General features: G+C 37.2%; 1 pseudogene; it reads right to left on the reverse strand.

Annotated features, from left to right (window-relative positions):
- LOC132650681 (zinc finger protein 160-like) overlaps positions 1 to 27,671 on the reverse strand; it is a 220,763-nt pseudogene that overhangs the window by 138,538 nt on the left and 54,554 nt on the right.

The following is a 27,671-nucleotide window of genomic DNA, read 5'->3' on the forward strand; positions in this document are numbered from 1 at the left end:
GTTTTAAAAGCCCTCCCCTTTCTAGAGAATGATTTTATTGCCTGTTCTATAAAAGAATCTCAAATACCACACAAAACCCTGCTATACTCCCCAAAATAACAGTGAACAAGTAATTAGTTCATGTACTATTTATCTCAATTACTATCATGTAATTACATTTTGAATATGTATATTTCCACAAGTTAATAATTAATTTGCATAACTTACTAAAATGTGTTTTTAGGAGCAGTTTCTTTTCTGAAATAGAATGTCTGTGATTGTGAGACAAAGTGAGGGACTCTTATTTTTGTTTAAATATACATTTCAGAAAAAGTTATTTAAAAGTGGGTAATTTAATTTCAGTATACTAATGGATTTTATTAGAAAACTAATGTATCAATTTTATTTGCTATTTTTGTTTTTAATACATCTCAAAGAGTTTTTATCAGGTCTTAAGAGAATAATGTAGCACTTTGGCAAAAAGAAGCACCCCAGCAGCCCTGCACTGGAGGCCAAGATAGAGAAAACCTCCACAGCTACCATGGCTTTGCCCTTGGTACTCTGGTAGACAGGGATGAAGGTGACCCAAACACTGCAAAACACCAGCATGCTGAATGTCAGGAACTTAGCCTCATTGAATGTGTCAGGCAGGTTCTTTACCAGAAATGCCATAGTGAAGCTCCCTAGAGCTAGGGTCCCCAAGTAAGCCAACACACAGTAGAAAGCAGTAACTGAGCCCTTGTTGCATAAAATGATGACATGAGAATTTTCAGAGTGTACATCTGTGTCAATATAGGGAGGTGAAGTTCCCAGCCAGACTCCAGAGAGAATAAGTTGGATCAGGACACAGATGGGGATAACAGCATTATAGACACCTGAAACAAACAACCTTCTCATTGTTCTCTCAGGTTTCATGACTCTAAAGGCCAGAATTACAGTTATAGTTTTTGCCAAAATGGTGGAAATAGCCAAGGTGAACACAAATGCAAATGTTATTTGTTGCAGTATGCAAGAGGCTGTGTTTGGGCAGCCAATGAAGAAAAAGGAGCAGAGGAAGCAGAGGAGGATGGAGATGAGCATAATGTAGCTGAGAGTTCTGTTATTGGCCTTAACAATGGGTGATTCTCGGTGTTTGAGAAAGATCCCCAAAACTGCAGTTGTGCTAACAGAGCAGAACAGAGCTGTGCAGGCCAGAGCCATGCCCAGAGGATCCTCAAAGGACAGGAAGGTCACTATCTTGGCCAGGCACTGGATTCTCTCAGGATTTATGTACTGTTGACTTGGGCAAGACATGCACTCCTGCTGATCTCTTGGGAAGAAGTGAATCAACATTTCAGCTAATGCAATTATTTAGTCATTGCACATTTAATTCATGAGAGTGCTTTCCAATGAAGCCTTGCATATTCTGCTTCCAATGTCATGAATTCTATAATTTCCATTTCTACTGTTTATCTTGTTTATTTAATAATAATCTTTCTGCTTAACAATTTATCACTGTTTCTCTAGGGCATTGATATCTTTATTACTCATATTCAGATGAAGTAAAACTGTCAAGTAATCCTTCAAATGTTTTTTAATACATTGAGTTTCTAAGTATATATATATATATATATATATATATATATATATATATATATATATCCATTGTATTTTGAACAAAAATACATTTCCTTGTTTCCACCATCATGGGTTCTTCTCATTTTTCTTGTTTCTCACAGTTTCAGTGGATAATTTTTACCCCGCTTCTATATAATTTTTCTCAGGGAACATGGAATAAGTTAGATACCATCTCCATGACCTATGGAACAATTCTGATTTGGTAGTAAATACACAACAGTTGCATCAACAATTGCAGCTATAGGTTCAAATCAACTGCTGTGGAAGTTGCCCATAAATATCTATAGTTTTGACATCCTTTGACTCAGGACAGGATCCATTGTCTTTCATTATTAAGTTCCAGATTAATCCTGGGAATTGTTCTAATATTCATTCTTGTTCTTCTAGTGATCTTTTGAAGACTAAAACAGTGCTCTATATGACATACAGTAGGTCTATATGTATCAATCATTAAATCAGAAATGAGGAAATTCAGAACCATATTAACTGGAATGGTGAGACTCATGAAGCCAGCACAGCTAATTGACAAAATTCCAGCAAAGCTGAGCTGAATGTCCAATCAATATTCTTCTGTCTCTAACTCTTTTTTTTTGTTTGTTTGTTTTCTGTGTGTTGTATTACTAGGGGCTTTCTGCACTGATTCAATTTCTGTTTGTTTGTTTGTTTGTTTCAACAAAATATTGTTTTGAGTCTTTTTATGATAATCCTATACTTGACTTTACTTATCCATTATTTGGAAATCTTTATGCCCTCGAGATCATTAAGCACAGATAAGCAGATAGGAAGAGAGGCCATTATTACAGGAATTTTCTTGGGGTATCAGCCTGTAAACAGTATATTGGTTCAGGGTAAACAGAGAAAATATAAAAACCTTGGCAGGACAGGATATTCTGTTACAGATTTAAGACATCTTTTTATTATAGGCTTAGAGCTCCCTGAAAATGTAGTTTAAAGACAGGAGGCCATAGAGGATACACTCCTGATGGAATAAAATTCAGTAAATATGATAGACTGACTAAAACAAAATTTTCCTACTTCATAGCATAGATGATGATATATATAATAAAGGGAGTTATTTATTAGTATTTGCTATTCATAGAAAGACCAGATCAGGTATTATCTGTTTATCAGGACTGTGGTCATACTGCAAAAACTACCAGCCTAAAAGCAGACTGTCATATATTAAATGTGTTTTCTTGAAGGAGACATTATTTAGATTCCTTAAATTAAAGTTATAGAGCTAATAATAATAATAATTAAGTCTGTTTTGTTTGTACTTTTTAAGTATGTGATGAATAAACTAAAAAACCACTCTGTACCACTTATATAATCATTAGTCTCTGTTTGTACTGTGAAACTTGAATAAAAACGTGTCTTGTTGATAGTAAGTTAGAGCCACAGAAAATCCTGAATTTTAGAAGACGGCAACAAGATTCCCCTGACCATCGCACCTAACTCACTCCCTTCCCTCACAGTCCCCTCTTCTGCTCTGTGGAGCAACCTGTATGCAAAGACTCTCCAACTCTCCTTTCCCTGCTGAGGATGGCCCCACAGAAAGGCTCCTGATACAATCTCACAGTAATGAACTGCCAACAAGAGAAGATGCATGAGACAGATCTGGGCTCTCTGCACATATGTAACAGTCATTCTACTTGGTCTTCATGGGGGCCATCTAATAGCAAGACAAAGGCAATCTCTGTCTCTTTTGCCTGCCATTGGATCATTTTCCTACAATTATACTGCCGTGTGTCACCTCAATAGCAGAAATTGTACATAATCTTTTTGCAACTCTACATGAAAAGGCTGGTTGCTATCCATTGGAGGCTTCCTTTTTTCTGATAAAGAAATGGAGGAGTGAAACATGGGTTGGGAGGTGAGGTTAGAAGGAAAGACTGGGAGGAGAGGTGTGAACAGATGATGCAATATTACATAAACAAAATAAAGAATATATTTAAAAAGAAATAAAAAGATTTTAATAGAAATCAATGAGATAGAAACAAAAAACAATACATAGAATAAACAAAGGAAGAGCTAGCTCTTTCTGAAGATAAACAAAATTAACAGATACTTGTCTCAAGTAAATCAAAGGAAGAAATAGAGGACTCAAATTAACAGAATCAGAAACAACAGAAAAACATTACTGCAGAAACCAAAGAAATTTAGAATATTTAAAGGAAACATTAAAAAATACCCTATTCCAAAAAAATACCCTATTCCAGTAAGCTCATGCAAATATATGTGCATTTTATGTGTATAAGTTTTAGATTTGTGAAGCAATCATGATTTAAACATGAATTCAACAATAATTCAACCTAAATACCCATGAAGAAATTCAATTTTTCACAAAGTCTCCCCTCAAAAAAGAAAGAAAGAAAGAATGCAAGTTTAAAAAAAATAAGAGAATCCAAGATGGTGGAGACCACTGTGCACCATATCTGAGAGATAGAGGTTCAGATTATGAGTTCAGTAAGTGGACAGGTGGCTAGATACAGAGCGTCAACTTTGGTGGTTCCTGTTCTGGAAAGGACATCCAGGAATTAGAGTCAATATGATCTCATGGCTCCAGGAGTAGCAAATTTTAGACAACGTGCCCTTCCATATACTCCAGGGAGTTTGGACCTCCAGATCCAGGAACTCTGCATTCTAGTAGCCAGACTTTGGATCCCTCTTACTACCCTGAGGGCAGTGCTAGCATTCCTGGGACAGCATCCTAGCCACAAAACGACAGTTCTTCTGGTCACCCTGTGGGCACCAAATGAACAATAGAATCACACAGCTCCTGGATCCAAGATGGCAGAGCTCTGAGGTATCTGAGAACAAGGAGGACAGTTTTGGGCAAGCCTGCAAGCTGTAGCTGTAGCCAGCTTTCTTCAGAGGAACTCCAAGGATGCCAATTGTGCCTTGAGCCCTTTGGGACACCTTCTCCTATACCATGCTCATGACCACAATAGCACCTGCACCCAGAACTTCTGGGCGCCAGTGCATGCACACCCAATGATCTTCAATTCTCCAGCCCACACCTCTTTGTGTGCCCACACACTGCCCTTCAAGACACTGGTATCTGAATTGCCAGCACCCATTCTTGAGCCACTACACATTTCTCATCTCCTGAACACTACTCTAGACTCAAAAGATAGAAATATCCAGTCTTTGGTGCGAGTGTCAGGAAGAAACAGCTAAGGCTACAGACAACCAGATGACTAAAGGCCAGCATAAGAACATAGCCAACCAAAACCATGACATCATTGCTCCACCATAACCCCTCCCCCCAAAAAATAATGGATATTCTAATGCAACTCAAACACAGGACCTTCAGTTTCTATTTATGCAGTTGTCAGAGGCATATAGAGGAAAAGAACAAATCTCCCAAAGAAGTACAGGTAAATAAAACCTAATAAAGAGAGGTCATCATACAGAGAAAACCACAACCAAACAGGAGTAGAAAATGAATAAAGTTATTCAAGACTTGAAAATGGAATTATAATCAATAAAGAAATCACAAACCAAAAAAATCTGTGGAGATGGAATACGTAGAGAAGAGATCAAGCACCGCAGAGATAAGCATCACCAACAGAATACAAGAAGTGAAGGAGAGAATCTCATGCTTTGAAGATACAATTGAGGAAACTGATACATCCCTCAAAGCAAACATAACAATGGAAAATGCCTGATGCAAAATATCCAAGTAATCAAGAACAGCATGAAGTGATGAAACCTAAGAATAATAGGAATATACTAAAAAATGATTCTAGGCTCCAAGGTTCAGAATATATTTTCAATAAAGTCACAAAAGAAAATTTTCCAAACCTGAAGAGATGTCCATAAACATACATGTGGTTTACAGAACACCAAATAGACTAGACCAGAAAAGAAAATTCTTGTACCACATAATAATAAAAACACTAAGTCTACACAATGAGGAAAAAGTATATTAAAAGCAGCAAGGGAAAAAGATCAAGTATAATATAAAGGCAGACCAATCAGAATTACAACAGACTTTTCAACAGAGCATATGAAAGCCAAAAGGATGTGGGACGTTGTCCTGAAGACACTAAGAGACTACAGGTACCAACCCAGACTCCTATTCCCTGTAAAACTTACAGTCAACACAGATATTCCATGACAAAATTAAGGTTAAACAGTATCTGTGAAGTACTACATACATAATAAAGTTCCTAGAAGGAAAACTCCAACCCAATGAGGTCAACTAAACCCAAGAAATATAGGCTATATAAAAGTCATGACAAAAAAAATTGAAAGAAAAGGAGCACACAAACACACTATCCAAACCAACTCCACAAATAAAAGGAATTAATATTCATTGGTCACTAATATGTATCAACATCAATGGACTCAACAATTCACTAAAAAGACACATGCTAACAGAATGGTTACAAAAACAGGATCCAGCATTCAGCTGCATACAAGAAACAACATTTCAGTCACAAAGATAAGACACTTCCTTGTGGTAAAGTGCTGGAAAAATGTTTGCCAATCAAATGTACCCAAGGAGAAAGTGGCAGTACCATCCTAATATCTAATAAAATAGACTTCCTTCCAAAATTAATCAAAAGAGATGTGGAAGGATTCTTTATCCTCATCAAAGAAAAATCCATCATGACAACCTCAATATGTTGAACAACTATACCCAAATACAAGGGCACCTGAATTCGTAAAAGAAACATTATTAAAGCTGAAATAACACATCAGTGCCAACATACTAATAGTGGGAGACGTTAACAACCCACTCTCTCTCAACAAGTGACAGATCATTGAAATAGAAGCTAGTGAAATAATGAAGCTTACAGAGGTTATGAACCAAATGGACATAAGAGATTTCTACAGAACTTTTTATCCAGACACAAAAGAATATACATTCTTTTCAGCACCCCACAAACCTTCTCCAAAATTAACCATGTGATCTGGCACAAATCAAGAGTCAATGGATTCAAGTAGACTAAAATAATCCATTGTATCCAGTTACACCACCATGTTCTAAAACTGGATCTCAGTAATGACAGAAATAGCAAAAGGGCCCATACCCACATGGAACCTGAACAAATCTCTATTCAATGACAGGTGTCAGGGAAGAAATAAAGTAGTTTAATGTTTCCTAGAATTGAATGGAAATTAAGGCACAACATGCCCAAACTTATGGGACACATTGCAAGTAGTAGTAAGAAGTTTCCTCTTAGCGCTCAGTGCCTTTATAAGGAAATTTGAAACATCTCATACAAGCAATCTAACGACACACCTGAAAGACCTAGAAAAAAAATCCCAATGAGATGTAGACAAATTCAAGAGGAGTAGAAAGCTGAAAATAATAAAACTCATTTCTAAAATCAATATGCTAAAAATAAAATAATTCAAAGACTCAATAAAAACAAGAGCTGGTTCTTTGAGAAAATCAACAACATAGATAAATCCTTAGCCAAAGTAAATAAAAGGTAGAAAGACACTATCCAAATGAACAAAATAAAGAATGAAAAGGGGGACATAGGTAGACACCAAGGAAATCAAAAGAATCATTAAATCTTACTTCAAAAGCCTATATATCTTAACATTTAAAAACCTATTTGGATTGGAAAGTTTTCATGATAGATTTCATTTACCAATGTGAAATGAAGATCAGGTAAATAAATAGTCCTATTTTCCCTAAGGAAATAGAAGCAGCCAGCAAAATTCCCATCCAAAAAAATAAAATAAAATAAAGCCCAGGGCTAGCTGGTTTCAGTGAAGAATTCTTCCAAACTTTCAAAGAAGAGCTAACACCACTACCCTTCAAACTGTTCCACAAAATATAAACAGAAAGAACATTACCAACCTCATTCTATGAGGCCACATTCACCTTGATACCTAAACCACACAAAGACCGAACAGAGAAAGAGAACTTCAGACCAATTACCCTTATGAAGATTGATGAAAAAATACTCAATATAATACTTGAAAATCAAATCCATGAACACATTAAAGATATAATCCAACATGACCAAGTAGGCTTCATTCCAGGCGTGTAATGGTGTTCAGTCTATGGAAATCCATCAATGTAATCTACCATATAATCAAACTGAAAGAAAAAGAACCACTTGATCATCTCCTTACATGTCAAAAAAAAGCATTTGACAAAATCCAACACCAGTTCATATTTAAAGGCTTGGACAGATCAGAAATACAGGAGTGTATTTCTACACTTTACAGGGAGTGTAGAATGGAGATTTGAAGTTAGCACACTTCCCAATACTAAATATGTTTAGGCACATACCTAAACATAGTAGAGGCAATTCACAGCAAGCTTATAGATAACATCAAATTAAATGGGGGGAACCTCAAATCAATCCCACTGAAATCACAGACAAGACAAGGCTGCCTGCTCTCTCCATATCTCTTCAACAGAGTACTTGAAGTCATATAGCACACTGCCAAGAATTTATTCTATGGTAGCCTTAGATCTTAGAAAATAATGAATATTTAATTAATCTTTCAACATTTTATTGTTGTCAATAAAACATAAAAGTACTGTTCGTTATCCATTTGTCTAAAAGTTGTCTTTTTTGAATATAATAAATAGTAGATTATCATCATTATAATGTATATTCCTTCTGACTTTTTATTCTTTTTATAAAAATTTTCATTTTAAAAATAACACAATTACCTCACTATATCTCTTCTTGTTCTTCTCTCTAGCCCTTCTGGACCCACCTTATATTTATTCTCTCTCATATTCATGGATTCTTATTTTTATTAAATATTGTATTTTTGCTTATGTGTGTATATTAAAAAATACAACCTGCTTTTCCAATATGATGTTACTTGTATATGCTACCACATAGTTGAGTATAATCCTAAACAGGCAGCCATATTTATATTTACAAAAACTGGCTTTTTCTACTATTGTTGATACTGAAAATGACAACTATAATTGTTGCAAATGCAGTTTCATTTTTTGTGCATTGAAGAAACAATCACATATGTATTTTTCATGGAGTTATTTTTAGGCAGGAATCATTAGGTTTTCTTTGTTACAGAAATAAAATTTTATCTTGGACAACTGGAGCTCTCACATTCACTGGGGAGCCTATAGCATGGGTCACTGCAAGAGTTGAGATGGCCATTACATGCACCAAAAGGGAGGGTTTTAAAGTAGGTTGAATATGACACATTAGCATGAGAACTGCCACTCAAACATTCATACATTGTGTGACAACATCAGTAATTACTAATGGATTAAGGGATAAGTGAAAGAGACATAGGGAAAAGCACAGCAATCCAACACCATAGTCACTTCTTCGCTTTCTCCTTCTACATTCCCAAGCAGTTTGAGGAAAGGTATTAGTTTTCTACCCGTCTGGTTGGAAATGTGACGCTCTGGACAAAATACACAAGACAAACAGCAGACGGGTCTTTCTTCTTGTGGAACTTTCCAGAACCCTGGACCACAGCTCTGTGCACATACAGATTGTGGAGTCTGAGGGCAACACAGAAAAACTGGTCATAATATTGTACATTAATTTAAAATACTTTAGGCTAAATAACTTATATGTACATATTCTTTGTAAATTCTATGTATGCACGAGGAACTCAGAGATTTTAATAAGGGAGTGTAGAATGGAGATTTGAATTTAGCACACTTCCCAATACTAAATGCTCAACATCTCTGTATGGTGACTAAACTGTGACTCACTTCTTCCTAGCCTTTTTGAAATGTGTATGACATCCATATATTATCTCCTGTGATGCAGCAAGCCAGAACTCATTTATCATATGAGTTATGGAAGGGTTGGACTGTGAGAGAGAAACCCAGTCACTCTTGACTCATCTATTTCTACCTTTACATTTCCAGTCATGTAGTGTTTCAGCTGCAAAAGAAAGTTCAATTTTCTCATGGAAGATGGTTTGTCCATTGGTGAATTTTGATCTATTACTGTGACTTTTACCCTCGAATCCCAATGCTAGGAATAATTCTATGCCTTTTTTCTTAAACATTAATGACTTCATCACATAGGATTTTAATTAGTTGCACCTTAGTTAATCACATTAACTACTAAACTTCTAACACAACCTTAGTTTGTTATATGTTAAAAATTGTGTAGAACATGAACTATTTATATCTTTTCTTAGATCTTGTTTATGCCTTGATTTGGATTTACTGTCTCATAAATATGTATATATTAACAGTAATTTGCTTCTGGATAACTATCTCAGGAGTTAAGGGTGCATACTGCTCTTGCAGAGAAATATGAGTTCAGTTCCTGATACACATATCTGGCAGCACATATACATTGGTTACAGAAATGTCTTGTATCAAAATCCAAAATTTGTTTCTTGTTCATGCTAGTTCACAACCTTGTAAATCTATTGGTATGCTTGAATATGAGTTGTATGAATGGAAGGATGCTTGAGCATGAGCATGCATGCATAATAAAAATATGTGAATTTATACATATGTTTGTATGCATGTGTGTGTACACATATAAACACAAACACACACCAATATAACCATGAAAATTCATATATTCACTGCAGCATGAATGAACACACATTGAAATTTAATTCATTTAATTTTAGCTAGAGGAATTAGTTTCTTTTTATGTATTTTTATGTGTATATATACATAATTTTGAAATATAGAATTTTATTTCTGAATTAAAGTAATAAAATACTACTGAACAGATGATTTAGTGTTTAGCATGCTTGTCATATGAGCATGAGAACCTGAATTTGATCATGCTGAAGGGATGGAAAGAAAAGTTGGGTGTAGAAAATATTCCTATAATACAAATTTTGTGATCCTGAAGACAGTGAGAAAGTCAAGGAAATGGTGTCGATTGAATACATCAAAATCATGAAGGTTTCAGAGCTATGTCCATTTTGAAAATAAAAGGCAGAGCAACTGAGTAAGATAACCAGTGTTGATTATGGCCCTAACAGGTACATGTGCTCACATCATGAGCACTCACACACAAGCTCACCATCACAATACAACTAAGAACAGCATATAACAATTATTTTAAAATTTCAAAGAGACATCACACAATCAGGGAAATAAGGCACATACCTAGACACAATAAGGGCAACATACAGCAAGGCAATAGCTAGCATCAAGTTAAATGGACAAAAGCTTCAAGCATTTCCACTAAAATCTGGGACAAACAAGGCTGCCTATCACACCATAACCCATCAATATAGTACTTGGTTTTCTACCTAGAGCAATAGAAAGGAGATTGAAAGGCTGCAGATTGAGAGAGAAGAAGTCAATGTATCACTGTTTGTCGATGATTTGACATAAGTGACCCCCAAGATTTTACCAGAGAATTCCTACAGGTACTAGACACTGTCAGAGAATTGCCTGTATACCAAATTAACTCAAAAAAAAACATCAGTAGCCCTCCCATATGCAAGTGACAATGGGGCTGAGAGAGAAATCAGGGAAGCAACACACTTCACAGTAGCTAAAAATACTCCAACCAAGCAACTGAAAGGCCTGTATGACCAGAACTTCAAGTCTTTGAGAAAAGAAACTGCAGAGTTTAGAAGACTGACAGTTCTCCCATGATCCTGAATCAGTAAGATTAACATACAAAAAATGACCAACCTGCCAAAAGCCGTCACTATATTCAATACAATTCCCATTAATTTCCCACACGATGGTTTGGATACTTGGCAAGAGCAACCGTTAAATTCATATGAAAATATAAAACACAAAGGATAGCCAAGACAGTTATGTACAATAAAAGAACTTCAAGTAGTGTCAACATCCATGAGTTCTACCTATACTACAGAGAAATAGTAATAAAAATTGCATGATATTGGCACAGAAACATTTTGGTCAATAGAACCAAATTGAACTTCTAACTGGATGACTGCATGCAGAAAATGCAAATAGACCCATATGTATCTCCCTGCACAAACTCAAGTCCAAGTAGCTCAAAAAACTTGACATAAAGCCAGACTCAAAAATCTATTAGAAGACAATGTGGGGAAAAGCCTGGAACTCATTAGAATAGCAGACAACAGAACCACAATATCACAGGCTCTAAGATCAACAATTAATAAATGGGAGCTAATGAAACTGAAAATCTTTTATAAACCAAAGGGCACGTCAATAGAACAGTATGACAACCTGCAAACTGGGAAAAGATCTTCATCAACCCTACATCACAGAGAGGGCTAATATCCAAAATACACAAAGAACTTAAGAAATCAAACATCAACAAATCAAATGATCCAATTAAAACATGGGGTACAGAAGTAAACTGAAAATTCACAACAGGAATCTCAAATGGCTGAGAAGCACCCCCAAAAAAAAATGCCCAATGGCCTTAGCCACCAGAGAAATGCAAATCAAAACGACTTTAAGATTCCATTTTCCTCCAGTAAGGATGACTAAGATAAAAACTCACGTGACAACACATGCTTGCAAGGATGTGAAGAAAAGGGAACACTCCTCCATTGCTGATGGGAGTAGAAACTTGTACATCCTCTCTGGAAATCAAGCTGGCACTTTCTCAAAAAAACTGGGAATAGTTCTACCTCAAGACCCTGATATACTATACTACTCTTGGGCATATATCCAAAAGATGCTCTACCATACAACACAGATATTTGCTCAGCTATATTCATAGTAACTATATTTTGAAAAAAAAAAAAAAAAAACAGAAACTGGAAAAAAAAACTGGATGTCCCTCAACCAAAAAAATGGGTAAAGAAATTGTGTTACATTTACAAAATGGAACAGTACTCAGATGTTAAAAATAAGGAAATCAAGAAATTTACAAGCAAATGGATGGAAAGAAAAAATATCATCCCTAGTGAGGTAAACCAGAAGAGAAATACACACATGCATACACTCACTTATAAGCAGATATTAGACCTATAGTACAGGATAACCTTACTACAATCCACAGACCCAAAGAAGCTAAGTAAGGAGGACCCAAGTGAGGATGCCAGAATGATACTCAGAGGAGGAAATAGATTAGACATCAGAACTAGATGAAGTGGGAACTAGACAGGAGATGGAATTGGGAGCGAAACAAAGGTGGGGATGAGATGTGTGGACAATTGCAGTGGGAGATTCTAGGGCTGGGAAAAAGAGGGAACAAAAATGGAGTCATCTCTTTGTCAAGATGGAGTCCAGTGGCAGGGTAGGCTCCAAGGAGGATGAGTGGGCCTCTAGCTGGGACCCCTAACAGGGAGGGAAACTTGAAGCCTTAAGTGACCACCTCCTACCCAGGCAGGATTAGTGAAGTGAAGGGAAAACAATACATCAAAAAAATTGATCCAAAATTACCCTGCCTACAAGAAGTTCGGCAATGGAGAGGGAACAAAGATTGAGGGAAAGTACAACAAGTAATTGGCTCAACCTTTAACGCACCACACAGTAGAGAGCCTTACCGAACAGTTGTCTTGGAGGCTCTACCCAGCAGCTGGGTGGAGATGCTGGGACTTGCAGCCAAGCATGAGGCAGAGCTCCAGGAGTTTTGTGGAAGTGTAGGAAGGACCTGAAGGAGACAGGATCTCTTCAAGAAGGCTAACAGGGACAGCTAACTCAGATGCATGGGAGCTTGCAGAGACTGAGTCACCAACTAAGAGTAGCATGCATGGTCTGGACCTAGGCCCTCTGCATATATGTGGACAATGAATAGTTGGCTTTTCATGTGGGTCACCTGGCAAATTAGTTGGGATTGGGGCCTGTTTCTAACATAGGGTCTACTGTCTAGTATTGGAGCACTTTCCCCTGGCAGGGCTGCCTTGCTGGGCTTCAGTGGATGATGATATGCTCAGTCCAGATGTGACATGATGTGCTGGAGAGAGTTGATATGGTGAGAGGGGAGATCCCCTTTTCTGGGGGAATGGGAGAAAGAAAGCAGAAGAGAGGGGAAAAGAGAAAGTGGGAGGTGAGGATGGAGGGATCATCCTTGGGATATAAAGAAAGTAAACTGAAATTAAAAAATATTTTAAAATTTCAAAGAGACATCACATAATTTTAATAACTCTTTACAAATATTTTCTACATATTAAACATTGAAAAATTCCAGACCTGATTGAAGTTGCTTGGCCATTTAATCACAACTTCATTGATGAAAAAGCCTTGATCTTGTGGACTCTTGAAAAGAAACTTTCCCACTTTAACTAATAATGAATTATGATTAGTATGTTCAACAAAATTTTGTATATCATACATTTCCATAACATTCTTGTTTTCATCAAAGCTTATTTCATCTCCAGCAGCATTTGTCACTTTAATTTTCCTCAAAAATGGATGTAACTGAAGAGAGACATCATTTGATGAGAGGCCCATACAAATTACTGGTTGATTATCTTTAAGAGAAATCATTCTCTCTCTCTCTCTCTCTTTCTCTCTCTCTCTATCTCTCTCTCTCTCTCTTTAACATGGCTTTGTTTTTGAAAAGGCTTAGTTTATTTAAATGTCCCCTCCACTTGTTTTAGTGAGATGAACAGTTCTTCCCATGAAAGTAAGGTAAGAATTACTGAACACAAGTAGAAATGTTTAGCTATGTGGGGCAATATGCGCTACAAATATATCTGGTGCCTCTGAAGGCCAAAAGAAGATCCTGGATCCCTGGGAAGTAGAGTTACAGACAGTTGTAAGCTTTTATCTAGACGACAAGAAGAGAATGGGTATTTTCAAGAGCAAGAAATACTTCTAAACACTGAGCCACCTCAGGCCCCTAGATATGTGTTATTTTTCTTTTTGTTTACTGCCCACATGTATGTATATGTGTACAGAAAGTACATGCCTGATGCCTGCAGAGAGCAAAAGTGTGTGTCAGAGTGTTGGGAGTTGCAGTTAAAGACAGTTGTGAGTCACTGTATTTGTGCTGACAACCAAAATCGGGTACCCTGTATGAGCAGCATATGATTATAATTGCTGAGTCATCCATCCACCATGACTTAATTAGATATCTAGCAAATACAATGGGTTAGTACTTCAACTTATGATATTCATTGTTGTGTTACCTAATAACAACTTGTGTTATAAAGAACTGTGGCTTAGGTATTCTCTTATCTATACAAGGGATATACACTATGCATTCATAATTATTTTTTTATTTATCTATCTTTGATAAAATAAAATTCAATTGACATGTTCAATAATCTTCTTGATGATAACCTATTTGAAGGTGATCATCGAGGCTCATATGTGAGGATGAGTCTTGGTTTTACCTTGGTTTAAAACCCCAAAACATCCATTTATACTAAAACATGGAGATATAGCCTCAGCTTATTAACAGTGTTTGTGCTTGAACATTTAAGAATGGAAGCACAGTTTGCTTTTACCTTCATTTTACACAATTAAGGATAATTTGTAAAAGCAATTTCTTTTCAGTACTTATGACTCTAGTATAGGTGATTTATTTTACACAAAAAGTTCTTCCTATCATCTTGTGTTATGAAAATAAATTGCATTTTAAGTGAAATTGCAGCTTTGGATATGATCACTATGTCTGTATCCTATGGCACTCATATTCCATGAAAGCACATAAATTTTGATTATTGAACATGCTTTATTTTTACACTGATTACATCTATATCTTACAAAATTTCATCTCACACTAGGAAAAGATTTGTTAAATGACATTAAAATTTACTGTCTTCAAATCAGTGCTTTCAGTCCCAAAATCATGTAAGATAATCATAGACATATACACATACAGTTTGATTGGACCTTTTCCATTTTAACTTATACTTTTAATTATAATATGAAAATGTTTTATTGGCTTGACCACAGTAAATTACTAATAATGTAAGATCCTTGTGCTTCCCCTGTTTATGAGTGAGGCTTACCTGCCATGGTAGAATCCAGTCAGTGTTTCTGTATTCTTTAGATCCCATTTCAGTTTTGCTCAATAGCATTTTGTGGAGGGTTTGGGCAACTGCATACACTGCATTCCATATGGAATAGCTGGGCTCAGAAATGGTCATCATATCAATTTTTTCATGCTTAATCCTAAGGGAAATATTTGCTGGGCAGGATTTTGGATATTTACATGGCAAAGCAGGAGGTGAACACAAAAAAATTATCAATCCAGAATTTAGAGAAGTAAAAATCTCCTGGGTACTGGGAGGGTGTAAGATCCTCAAGAAAGTGCTTGATGCCAGGAATAGTTCTTGTCTTTGAAAATGAGATGCTTCCTCTAAAAAATTTTAGCACGTAATGTTCCTCTGCTGCAGACTGTAAATATATTAAGTGTTGCTTTGCCATGATCCACACCTTCCCTCTGGCTAAAATGACTTGATTATCATTACAGAACAACAGCAAGTCATCTATATCACCATAGAATACCTGTATATTTACTTGTGTATGTTGGTTCAAGTCCACCAAACCAACAGTATATTTTAACCCTAGCTTCCAGTAACCAGGGAATGTTTGTGTAAAAGCCACACAGATATCTTCTGATGCCATTTGTGCTTTCAGGTGAGAGAGGAACTCTTTTCCTTTCAGATCATCAACCACAAAATGCCCCACCCAATTCCAGCCAAAGTACTGCAATAAAGAGATAACCCCCTGGGTTAGACCTCTGTCTTTTGGAGACATCTGATAAAGGGATGGGAATGTATCTTTGTCACTAAGCTCAGTATCAAAAGGCCCATATGTGACCTGAAGAAGTGAAGAATAAAAATTGATACTGATTTTCTAGGCATTTGGAATAATCACCCTATGAGAGGAAATGGGTTCACTCTGTGAATAGTTAAACTGAGTGATAACAATAAGAGTTACCCTGTGAATTTTGTAATCTTGGTTATTCCTGACACTTACACTCACCCAGTGTTTTCTCTGTTTGTAGGAATGCCTTGTAGTAATGACAGATGCTTTGCTTCAGTATAGACTGGCAAGTCAGTAAGTGGCAATATATCTATGTAGGTATTCTCTATGACTGCTCTTCTGAGATCTAGTATCCTGAATGAGATCATAAAAATTCCTTGGAACATTTTCACTGGTGATGGTCTTGAGGATTGTTCCAAAGTTAATTATATGTCCTGTAATTTCAATTTTCTTATGTCAGATATTGAGAACTCTATGAATTGTGAGATATTTATATGCTAGATTGTTAGGTATTTGTGTTTTACAGTTTGACTTGTGAACAAATAAAGCCTGAGTATCCACAATACACCTTGCCAGCATTTGGAGATAGAATCATGAATACTACTAAGTGATCTGCTTCAAAAGTCTCAGAATGTACTGCTCATGCTTTTCACCAAACTCTGTCTACTGTTAATCATTGAAATATCACAGCAATTCATTCACTGCTATTTGAAATATGCATACAGTAAACATAAACCACTTTTTGTTTTGGTTTTTCTCTTGTTAATATTTTCCTATGTGATTGTACACTCAAATACTTTTCTAACTTACTTGTGGGACTTTGTAGAGCTCCAAAAGTGTTCCAATAGCAGCAGAAAATCCCGGCCTGGTGCCTGAAATGATTCCTAGAGCTTTATGTTGTGTTTTGCATTTGTAGTTAGGGATATAATCACTCCTTCCAGACAATGACCTCAGAGGGACCTCCAAGGTTCTTTTGTTAGAATTAAAGGCATTGTAGACATGGAAACCCAAGGTCATATTGGGAAGCAGTTGTGAGTCCTTATTGATCTCAATGGCAAAGTATAAGGTAAGCAAAATTTGATAGTTTTTCCATCTCCAGCTAAAAAAATAGAGGTAGAGCAATGAGTATAGTCAGTTCATTTATCACAGGGAGTCTTTATCAAATTCAGGAACATAGAGGTCTTAGGCCTCAACTTTGCCTGTGACATGTAAAGCTGTTGTGAATAAGACCCTGACAACTCAGGAATATCATGGAATGGTTCCTAAACTCTCAGAAATTAAACTGTATCTAGTAATTATTTTGTTGCTGTGCATTGTGTGGATAAAGTGTCACTTGTCTGTGTCTTATGACTGCTGACTAAATGGTGCTTATGATGTTTCTGTTCATGGAATCATTGGGATATTTTCATTGGGATATATCATTGGGATATGGAAGAGTCACTATGGTGTCCACCAGGAATGTGAATAAGAGCTCAATGTCTTTTTATTTTGTAATGATTCAACTTCAAACTCATGTAAACATTCTAAGAAGTTTGTTTATTTGTACTCGTAGTTTTAAAGTGACTCTTTGGGGGATAGAGAGATGTCCAGGCATCAAGGCACACTGGCCCTTTGAATAAAAGCTAGCATTAATTCTCAGTGCCCACAGGACGCCCTTGGAACCATGTGTAGCTCCAGATCATAAGATCTCTTCTGGCATCTTTAGGCACCATGCACATATACAAGAAATTAAACACTCAAGTACATGAAATAAAAATAATTTAACCTGTGTAAAAAAGTGTTCTTGGGGCATGAGAAATGGCTGGTTTATTATGACTACTCAATGCTCTTGCAGATGACACTGATTCATGTCATAGTAGCCACTTTTAGGTTCCAATAATATGTATCACCAGTTCTAGGGCATCCATGTTCTCCACTGGCCTCTAAAGGGACCATGCACACAAGTGGCACACACACAAACATGTAGGCAAAACACTTGTAAACATAATGTAAAAATTAATAAATCTTTACTAAATTTCAAAAAGTAGTGAAAAACAATAAAGGAAAGGTATTACTCTAAGCTTGCAGATTAAATGAATGAGCAGAGTTTCCTGGGTAAGGTGGGGGTAGTAAGTTAAAGTAGCAAAGAAAAGAAAGGAAAACTCCAAGTACATTAAGACAGTACAAAAAGTGCTCACAATGGTAGAAAGTGGAACTTTGTTGCAGGTAGGTTGGTTGAACTGTGTCACACACAGCCTTCAGTGCTTGGGGATGGGTCATCAGAAGCTTCATTCAAAACCTTTGGTAGATAAGAGTCTCAGTGACCCTAATAGAGGGAGCTTAACAGAAATCATGAGCCTGAAGTCCACTGGGTTCTACTGAAGTAACAAGTCTGCCTTCTGACCTGCCATCACCAGGAAGATATTCCATTTGGTTCTACTACATTAATCTGAGATTTGTGGTTAGATGTTATATTAAGAGAGAATCTATTGGGCAAAAGCAGGCAATTAGTAACAACTGAGAGAAAGAGAATTACTCTTCCCCAAGACTTTTCCCACACTAAATATTTAACTGTATGAATGTATACATGTATCAATGAAAAGTCCTGAAAAGAGATGTGTCTGCAAAGACTGGCTATAAAAACTTAATCATTGTGGAGATGTTGCAAGGTTGTAGTTTAAGAGGCTCATTACCATAGCCCAGGCTACCTGTAGTACACTGAGTAGAGATTTCTTGACATCTCTGCGGTTAAGATGATCTCCTATATCTGATGAATAAAATCATTTTAGAATGTAGTAACCCAGCACACTACTGGGTTTTGCCAATCTAAAAGACAAGAATGACATCACATAGCCATCTTGAGCCTGTATGATACCTTGTCCCATTTTGCTGTCAACATCCTCTCTGAGATTTCCAGTGATGTATTGGATTTATAGTTTTCATTATTTATTACATTACTATGAAAAATGCATGGAGCTGCTTCCACGTTGTATCATGGAATCTGGGATAACCTAAATTATGTTCACAGACTCTCAAATTTATTCAAGAAATTTTTTTTTCCATTTGAGCTGAGGGCTTATGTTTTTCCAATCACATAAAAGCAATAGTAAAGACTAAAATCGATTCAATTGGTTATATCTGTATATTTATTCATTTATATTTGTGTGGTGGGAACTCCACAAGAAGATTATTAGGGCCAATCAATCAGGGCCCAGAGGAACCTACAGATTCTGAAGCACCCACCAAGGACAATGCATGGCCTCAACCTAGGTCCTGTACATATAAATAGCTGATGTGCTGATTAGGCTTCATGTGGTCCCACTAGTTAGTTGAGTGGACACGGACTACATTTTCTGTTTTTGATCACATTCCCCGGATGGAACTGCCCTAACAGACCACAGGGGAAGAACAAAAATGCAGTTATCATAAGGCTACAGGGGCTAGAGTGTGCAGATAGTAGGCAGAATAGTGGAGGAGGATGTGGGAGACAGAGTAGGATTGGGAAGATTTGGTGGGGCCTATGACAAATATGTAAATTGAATTAATTAATAAAAATATTCAAGTGAAAAATATGGTAATAAATAAGATGCTCTACCTCAAAGCCCTCAGAGAGTTTTGTTGAGTATATATTTAAGGAATTTAATGAAAAAGGAATTTTCTAACAGATATCTAGAGTCAATTGTCATGCCTATCCAAAAATAGGATAGGCAGAAATGGCCTTTACTTTGATCATATTTCAACTGTGGTTATATCAACAATTGAACCATGAATTGCCACATGCTTTACCCAACAATAAATCTCTGCCCAACCTATAGACATTGTTGAATTAAATGCTCTACTCTGCCTGGCCAAGGTTGGTTATTTTTCCCAGGTTCCTGATCCATAAAAAATCTCTCAGGCTGCACAAGTCTGATATTTGGAGGCTCATGATGCTTTGTGTGGCAGCTGAAGGCAATTGTGTTTTCTCTGGCATCCAAAGACTGTCAACCTCTGGTCCCTACATAGTCTTTGAAAATGCCATGGAGGATCCCAGACTGGGTGCCCAGGTATCCATTAAATCTCTGTCATTTTTACTGGTATAGAGGCCATTTGGATTATACTTCCTGCTAAAATTTACCCATCTCAGATCTCTTGTCATTTTCATAGCAGGTTGTCATTATAAAAGTTTAACAGATGTTATGAAACTTTAGGCAGCTCCTCTGAACAATGCTGTAGCTTCATGGTCAGTCCATATCATACATGAAAGTCAGGCCTTTTTCTTTTCTACAGATACAAGATTTTCCTTTGAAGAAGATATTACCTTGCTGGCTTCACACTGAAAAAATCTAATCTCACAAAATTAGATTTAAATGAAATTCAAACTGAAGCTACTAATACCTAATAGTTTACATTTTATCGTTCTTTCCTTTAAAAGAACTGGCTTGTCAATCATTTCTCCCAGTATTCAAACCAATCTGTCTCTGTTTAAATGCCTGGATGTTGGAAACAGACACCTTAAAGTCAATGTAAATTTTGAATGTCTAAGAAAGGGATTTAAGGTATGTAAATGCAAGGTATAAAAATCTGAGAAAGTGGTTTAAAGTATGTGAAAAATGAGACTTAAAGAGTTTAAACTTTCTGATTTTAAAATATGAATCAGTGGAGTTCTGATATGCTATGAAAACCACCAGGGGAAAGCCTTGGCTAGTCTTCTCATAGTTACTGAATCAGACTTTTTAATGTCCTTACATTCCTGCTGAAGATATACTTCAATGCTTCTTATTGTGCTGAAATCTTACCTGCCATTACACATTCAGAGAGAGGAAAGGCTGTTCATTTTTAGTCCAGAACCATCCTTTTTGTTGCCCAAGCTTATCTGTAAAGCATCAGTCTACTCTAATTGTTTACAGACACTTGTTGACTGCTTTTGGTCAAACAGAATCTAGATTAAGACTTCTGTCAACTAACAATGCAGTCTTTCTATCTACTGTCTATATCTGAAGATGGGTACTTTCCTTTCTCATGTGTTGGCATTCCTTCTCTTTCCAGCTGCATTGGGCTCCTGATCAATGATTTCTCTATCTTGTGAAAGCATTCCTACGAGTTCTTTATTTTCAACATAAATTAGGAATCCTGATTTTTTTTTCTATTCAAGTACTCCACAACAATACAACTACCAGGATCTTAGGCTAGTATGTTTGTTTCCTGTTCAGAGAGAAAATATGTATTGTGGATTCAAAAGATACTTTTCAGCAAAGGACCATCCTAATCCCAAAACTGATGTTCAAATGAACACATGTACCAATTATAGCATCAACAACAACCAGGAATATGAAAAAGCCTACTGACTCCTCCACAATATCATAAAAAATCAGCAACCTAACTCACAGTTTCTCACAGAGATAAAGTGGTAGATAAATATTTCAGAAAGTAAAGAGATGAAAAACAGAAAAGAAGACAGAACCAAGGAATGGATTCAACTGGGCATTCAGAAAAGAGTCAACATTCTCCATGAGAACTTGGAGGAGGGATAGAATAAACAACAATACACTAGAAAGACTGAGTACCATAAAAGACAAATCATAAGACAAAATTGAGATTGTGAGGGAGGAGAAAGACAGATAGAAAGGTTGGAAATGAAAATCATAAAACCTCCAATCATATCATAGAACACTGGGTTTCCAGCACAGCTAACTAAGCAGAGGACAGAATATGGGCATGAAATTCAGAACACTACATTACAATATCAATGAAAAATAAATAAGTTATGATTATGACCACAGTGTCTAAACTCTGAGATCCTTTACACATACTAAACCCAGAACACATGAAACTGGAGATTCTAAGATTTGTACTGAGGACCTAGGGATATTCAAGTTCACTTTAGCAGAAACTCTCCAATTTTTGAAAGAAACAGATATTCAAACATAAGATATTTAGATGGCCAAATAGACCTGAGAAGAATGGAAACTTATCTTGACATATTAGCATCTATGTGTTAAAAAAAAGAAAAACAAAAACAAAAACAAAAAACATAAGTTTGTCCATGGAATCACACCATGGAGCAGACACAAAAGTTGATGGTTTCTCTTCCTGATTTCTTTCTTACTTGAAACATAACAAAGAGAAGTGGAAATGTTTTAGATGCACAATGAAGCTGGAAAATGTCAAACTGTTTATCACATTGTTCTGTAACTAGTTCATAATCCTCAATGGAATTACATGTGTTTAGCAGGTAATGTACTATCTTGTAGACAGGACAAACATAGCACATTCAAAAAAGTACTCACAGAAAGTTGTTCCATAGAGGACTTGGTTCAGTGTCAAAAAGGTTCTGGACATTTTGGGGTAGATCAAGTAGGATGAGAATGGGGATGAATGTACCGAGGATTATGTCTGCCTCTGGGTAGTTGCTAGGCTCCCAGTAATGAAAACAATTGAGCTGAGACATCCTGCTATGGGGTGATGTATATGCAGGTTGCTGGAGTAGGATGAGACAAAGCAAAAGAAGGAACATTTAGGCTCTTCACTACACAGAGACAGTCTCCTGCATCTAGATTGATTCAGGGAGATTATTGGCTTAGGTCCTGGAACAGGCTCAGACCTCAACAATGTCAGAGAAGGCTTTGTATGCTCTAGCTGCTTCCTACTGTTGCTTCAGTCTCTCAGTCTGTGCATAGCCATAGGTTCTCATAACAGGTCGGTGCAAACACTGTAGTAAAGTCCAGACAACTGAAGGTCACAGTACTGAGACATTTCGTTGCTATAGCCAGACTTTCTCTGAAATTGCTGTCTTTTTATTGTTCTATTTCCCTGTCATCCATGTACTCTTGGAATCCCATAGCCCTGGAGCTCTGCACCTGGTTCCTCTATGTGGGTTAAAAACATGTTTGGTTCTTTCTTTCTTCCGTCAACAACCTGTATGATTTCATCATGGTCCACAGTGACTTTGGAGAGCACCAGACTCTGAGACAAAATTGTAGGTCATTAAAAAAAAACAGCTTGTTTGTTTTGGATTGGTGTTGTGAAAGTAGTTTGAACATTTGATTTTTCCTAGGAAGGGGAGCAGGGACAGTCACGCTTTGATCACTTTGATAGCTCTTTGATCACTTCCACCAGTCAAGGTGGATAGACTAAGCAACAGGGAAAATAGATCCAGACAGTTTTGATGAGACCTGATAAGCTACAGTAAGATAGTAGAGGAGGAGGGCGTTCCTCATCAGTGGACTACAGGAGGGATATGGGGAGCTGGAGAAGGAGATTTCAGTCATACTTTGACACGGGGTTTTGACCAAGAAGGTAAACACTAGTGACTCAGGCTTATGCAGGACACCTTGGTCCAGGGTTCTCAACTCAGCTTTTGCATTCAGACCTCCTCCTGGATGTTTGGCACCAAATTCAGAACTGTACAGGACAAAAAGTGGGGGCAAGCTTCTCATAGTCAATTTGAGTCATGACAGGTAACGCATTTACGACTTGTGTGCTTAGTTTAGAGTATCAGCCACTTTCCTCTTTACATTCTTTCCTGATTAAAAGACAAACATGAATCACCTGAAGAATCAGGGTAGGAGTAGGCTTTCGGGCCTGTGAATATGAACTCAGTTTTGAACCTGGCAGCAGAAGCCTTGAGATTCACTCAACTGTCTCATAACAACAACCAAAAAGAAAAATACTTTTTCTCTATACTTTTTCTACTTTACTGTAATACTATTTATCATAATTACTACTGATATAATTTTATGGTATTATTAAATATTATTGTTATAATATGATATATATAATATAATGCAAATCAAATTTTGATATCTAAAATAGGTAAAATTCATTCATAAAAACGCAGCCATGAAATTTCAAAAGAGCTAAAATGCAAGAGGCTTTGAAGGTAGGAAAGTGAAAAAAATGATGTAATGTTAATTCTTATGTATAAACAAACAAAATAATTAATTGATGTCTCCTATGTATTATCTTACAAAATTTGGTTACTGGAATTTTAAAAATATATATAGTGATTACACACACAAATAAATCTATCTATCTATCTATCTATCTATCTATATCAATCCAGATATAGATAAATATACCTATATAGTGAAATTTCTATATAGGCACCAGCTTAATTTCTCTATGTTCAGTGAGTTGTGTAAGTGATGTATTCAGCGATAGAGACTTGCAGTGAATTTATGGAGAGCAAATTATAATATTGATCAAAGTGTGCATTGTTTGGGCATTCCAATAAGACTCCTTTGGCCACAACCTCAAGTAGATATAAACCATTCTTCATTTGATGACAAGTGACATCCTGTTGTGACTCTCTCATATTATTTCATTTGGATCACCTTCAGATATGTATATATTTTAGGAAGCTCCTGCTCTATTAGGTTACTACAGTAACATTCAATTGACATTTCATCTTCTCTGTCTCTCTTCATATTACTTTCCTTAATGTCCTCCTTCTTCCCCACTTCCAACCGATTCTTCTTTATGAGCCCATCCTCCATCTATACATAACTATTTTATTGACCTACCCTAGGGAGATCTAGTTACTTGTTCTCGAACACTAGTCCCTTATTCTGTGTGTATCCTACATGGTTTTATGTACTGTAGGTTGCTTATCATTCACTTTAAAAGTAATACTAACATGTAAGAAGATACATGCCATATTTGTATATTTGAACTTGTGTTACTATATACTCAGACTGATTTTTTTCTAGTTTACCTGCAGATATGCATTTACTTTCAAATTTCATGATTTACTTTGTAAAATGACTGAGTAATATCTTGTTGTGTAAATGTCCACATTTTGTTTATCTATTCTTCTGTTAATGGACATCTGGGTTATATCCGATTTCTGGAAGTGTTGATTAGAGCAATCATAAACATGTTTTCACAAATGTCTCCATGAAAGGATGAAACATGCTTTGGATATATGCCCAAGAGTAATATAGCTAGTTCTAGAGGCAGAACAATTCCCACCTTGCTGCAGAAAAGCCACAAGTATGTCCTTAGTGGCTAAACATGTTTGTACTCCTACTAGCGATGTCTGAATATTCTTAGCCATTCTGACTGTCTTTAGACCATACCTCCAACTACTTTTGGTTTTCATTTCCCCAGTGACTATGGATCTTGCACATATCTTTAAATGTTTCTCAGCCATTTGAATTATTTCTTTAAGAATTCTCTTGTGATATATTCTTCCATTTCTTTCTTCAGAGACTGAAAGGTTTTTTTTTGTTTTGTTTTTTTTTTTTTTTTCAATGCAGTTTATTCAGAAACCTTGAACAATCCTCGGACCCTGGGGAAAGCCAGCCCACAGCTTAAATAGCCTCTTGGTAGCCAACCCAGGCGTGCCACGTGGGCAATGCAGATAGGTCCACATACATGGAAGCAAGCCAGATCCTCAGCCTTAGCCAAATGTGGAATTGTTCGTGACAGAGAGCACTCACCATCGGGAAGGTGGAAGGCGGAAACCAGCTCTATCTTTAAGGCATAGCATTCCGCAGCTCTCTACAGTTCCCCCTTTTTGTTTTAGATGCATCAGGCAAGAGTAGAGGTCTGATCTCTGATATTAGAAATAAATTGGGACTTTGTACCGATGTTCGTTTGGGTGTCATCCACCCAAAGAGCATCAGACCCGTCCGATACCTTTTTCTCAGAGGCGGGACCTGGGGCATCAACCCGCATGGAACCAGATGTGTAAGTGATGTATTCTTCTCTGGGTCTTATTCTTATCAGAGAAGTGATGCTCTTCTCTGGGTCCAAAGCGGCTGACCCTGAGTGCAGTGCTTAGCCTCGCATCCTGAGCGTAACATTTTAGCTTTTTATGGTATCCAACCATGCTTGAGGAGAATGTCCTGCTTCAATGGCTGTAAAGGCCTGAATGATCAAGGCTGCATCACACTGTTGTGAGACTCTAATCTTGCATATATACCACAGGCAAACCAAGGAGACCAACACCAGAAGGCCTGCTAACGCTCCCATGCCCGCCCATTCCTTCAGATGATTCATGGCTGCAGCAATCCATGATGATAATCCTGCGGCTAGTCCTGCGTCCACTCTGGTAGAATTTACTGTGACAATGGCCACTCTCAGCTGCTCCATCGTAGTATCGAATTCTCCAGTCCAATTACCTAAAATATAGCTCAACAATTGTTTAGACAGATTTGCAGCACAGGAAAAATTCTCATGTTATATGCTAGTGACTCAAAGTCCAGCATATTTTCATTGACAGCCAAGTTGAGCGATTTGCCATAGGGTATCAATTTGCTCCTGCACGAGGTCAATCCTCTGATTGAACACCATCAAGCTTCTTTTTAGTTGAGCATTAATTCCTTTATGTACAACTAAGGCATGAGCTACATTGGCTAAATGATTGTTCAGCGTCTGAGCAGTCTGCCCAGTATGACTCATGGCTAGTGCCCCGGTGGTAGCTCCAACAGCCGCCAATGAGATGGTAGTAACAATGGTGGCTGTAGTTCCAAGATCCCTTTTCTGTCTGAAGAGAGTCATAGCGTGAGGGGCATCAATGGGCACAGGCACGCAGTGAGGCATGCGAGTAACCAGGGCATACCTAAATTTACTAGCATTCCAGCATTGGGCAAAAAAGCAAGTATCATCACCACAATTACTTGGCTCTATCTGGCTAATAATGAATAAAAATGGGGGATATAGACAAACAGGTGTGGGCTTATAGGAAATATTATGAGAAGCCTTAACCCCCTCGTTGGAACTTCCTGCATCAGTTCTAGAGCTAGCAGTGGTGGTGTCCGAGGTCTGAGTAGGTTCAGGAGACCATTGCCCCCAGGGGCAAGACGTGCTCCATGCCAATTGACTAACTCCATGTTTTCCTCCACTTTTGAAAGTCATTTAGGGTTCTTAATAGGATCATCCTGAGTGAGTTGTCCCAGAAGCAAAAAGACACACATGGTATATACTCACTCATATAGACATACAACATAGGACAAACCCACTAAAACCTGTGCATCTAAAGAAACTAAGCAAGAGAGAGGACCCTAACTAAAATGTCCAATCCCCATCCAGAAAGGCAAAGAGGATGGACATCAGAAGAAGAAGAAAACAGGAAACAACCTAGGAACCTACCACAGAGGGCCTCTGAAAGCCTCTGCCCTTCAGACTATCAAAGCAGATGCTGAGCCTGATGGGCAACTGTTGGGCAGAGTGAATGGAATTTTATGTAAGAACTGGGAAATAGTAAGAGCTGGAGAGGACAGGGTCTCCACAAGGAGAGCAACAGAACAGGAAAATTTGAACACAGGGAACTTCCCAGAGACTCATACTCCAACCAAGGACTATTCATGGAGATAACCCAGAACCCCTGCACAGATGTAGCCCAGGGTGGTTCAGAGTCCAATTGGGTTACATAGTAATGTGAAGAGGGACTGCCTCTGACATAATCTGATTGGCCTGCTCTTTGATCACCTCCCTCTGGGGGGAGCAGCCTTACCAGGCCATAGTAGAGGACAATGCAGCCACTTTTGATGTGAACTGACAGACTAAAATCAGAAAGGAGAGGAGAACCTCCCCTATTAGTGGA

The sequence above is a fragment of the Meriones unguiculatus genome, assembly GCF_030254825.1.
Source record: "Meriones unguiculatus strain TT.TT164.6M chromosome 13 unlocalized genomic scaffold, Bangor_MerUng_6.1 Chr13_unordered_Scaffold_28, whole genome shotgun sequence".
NCBI lineage: Eukaryota > Metazoa > Chordata > Mammalia > Rodentia > Muridae > Meriones > Meriones unguiculatus.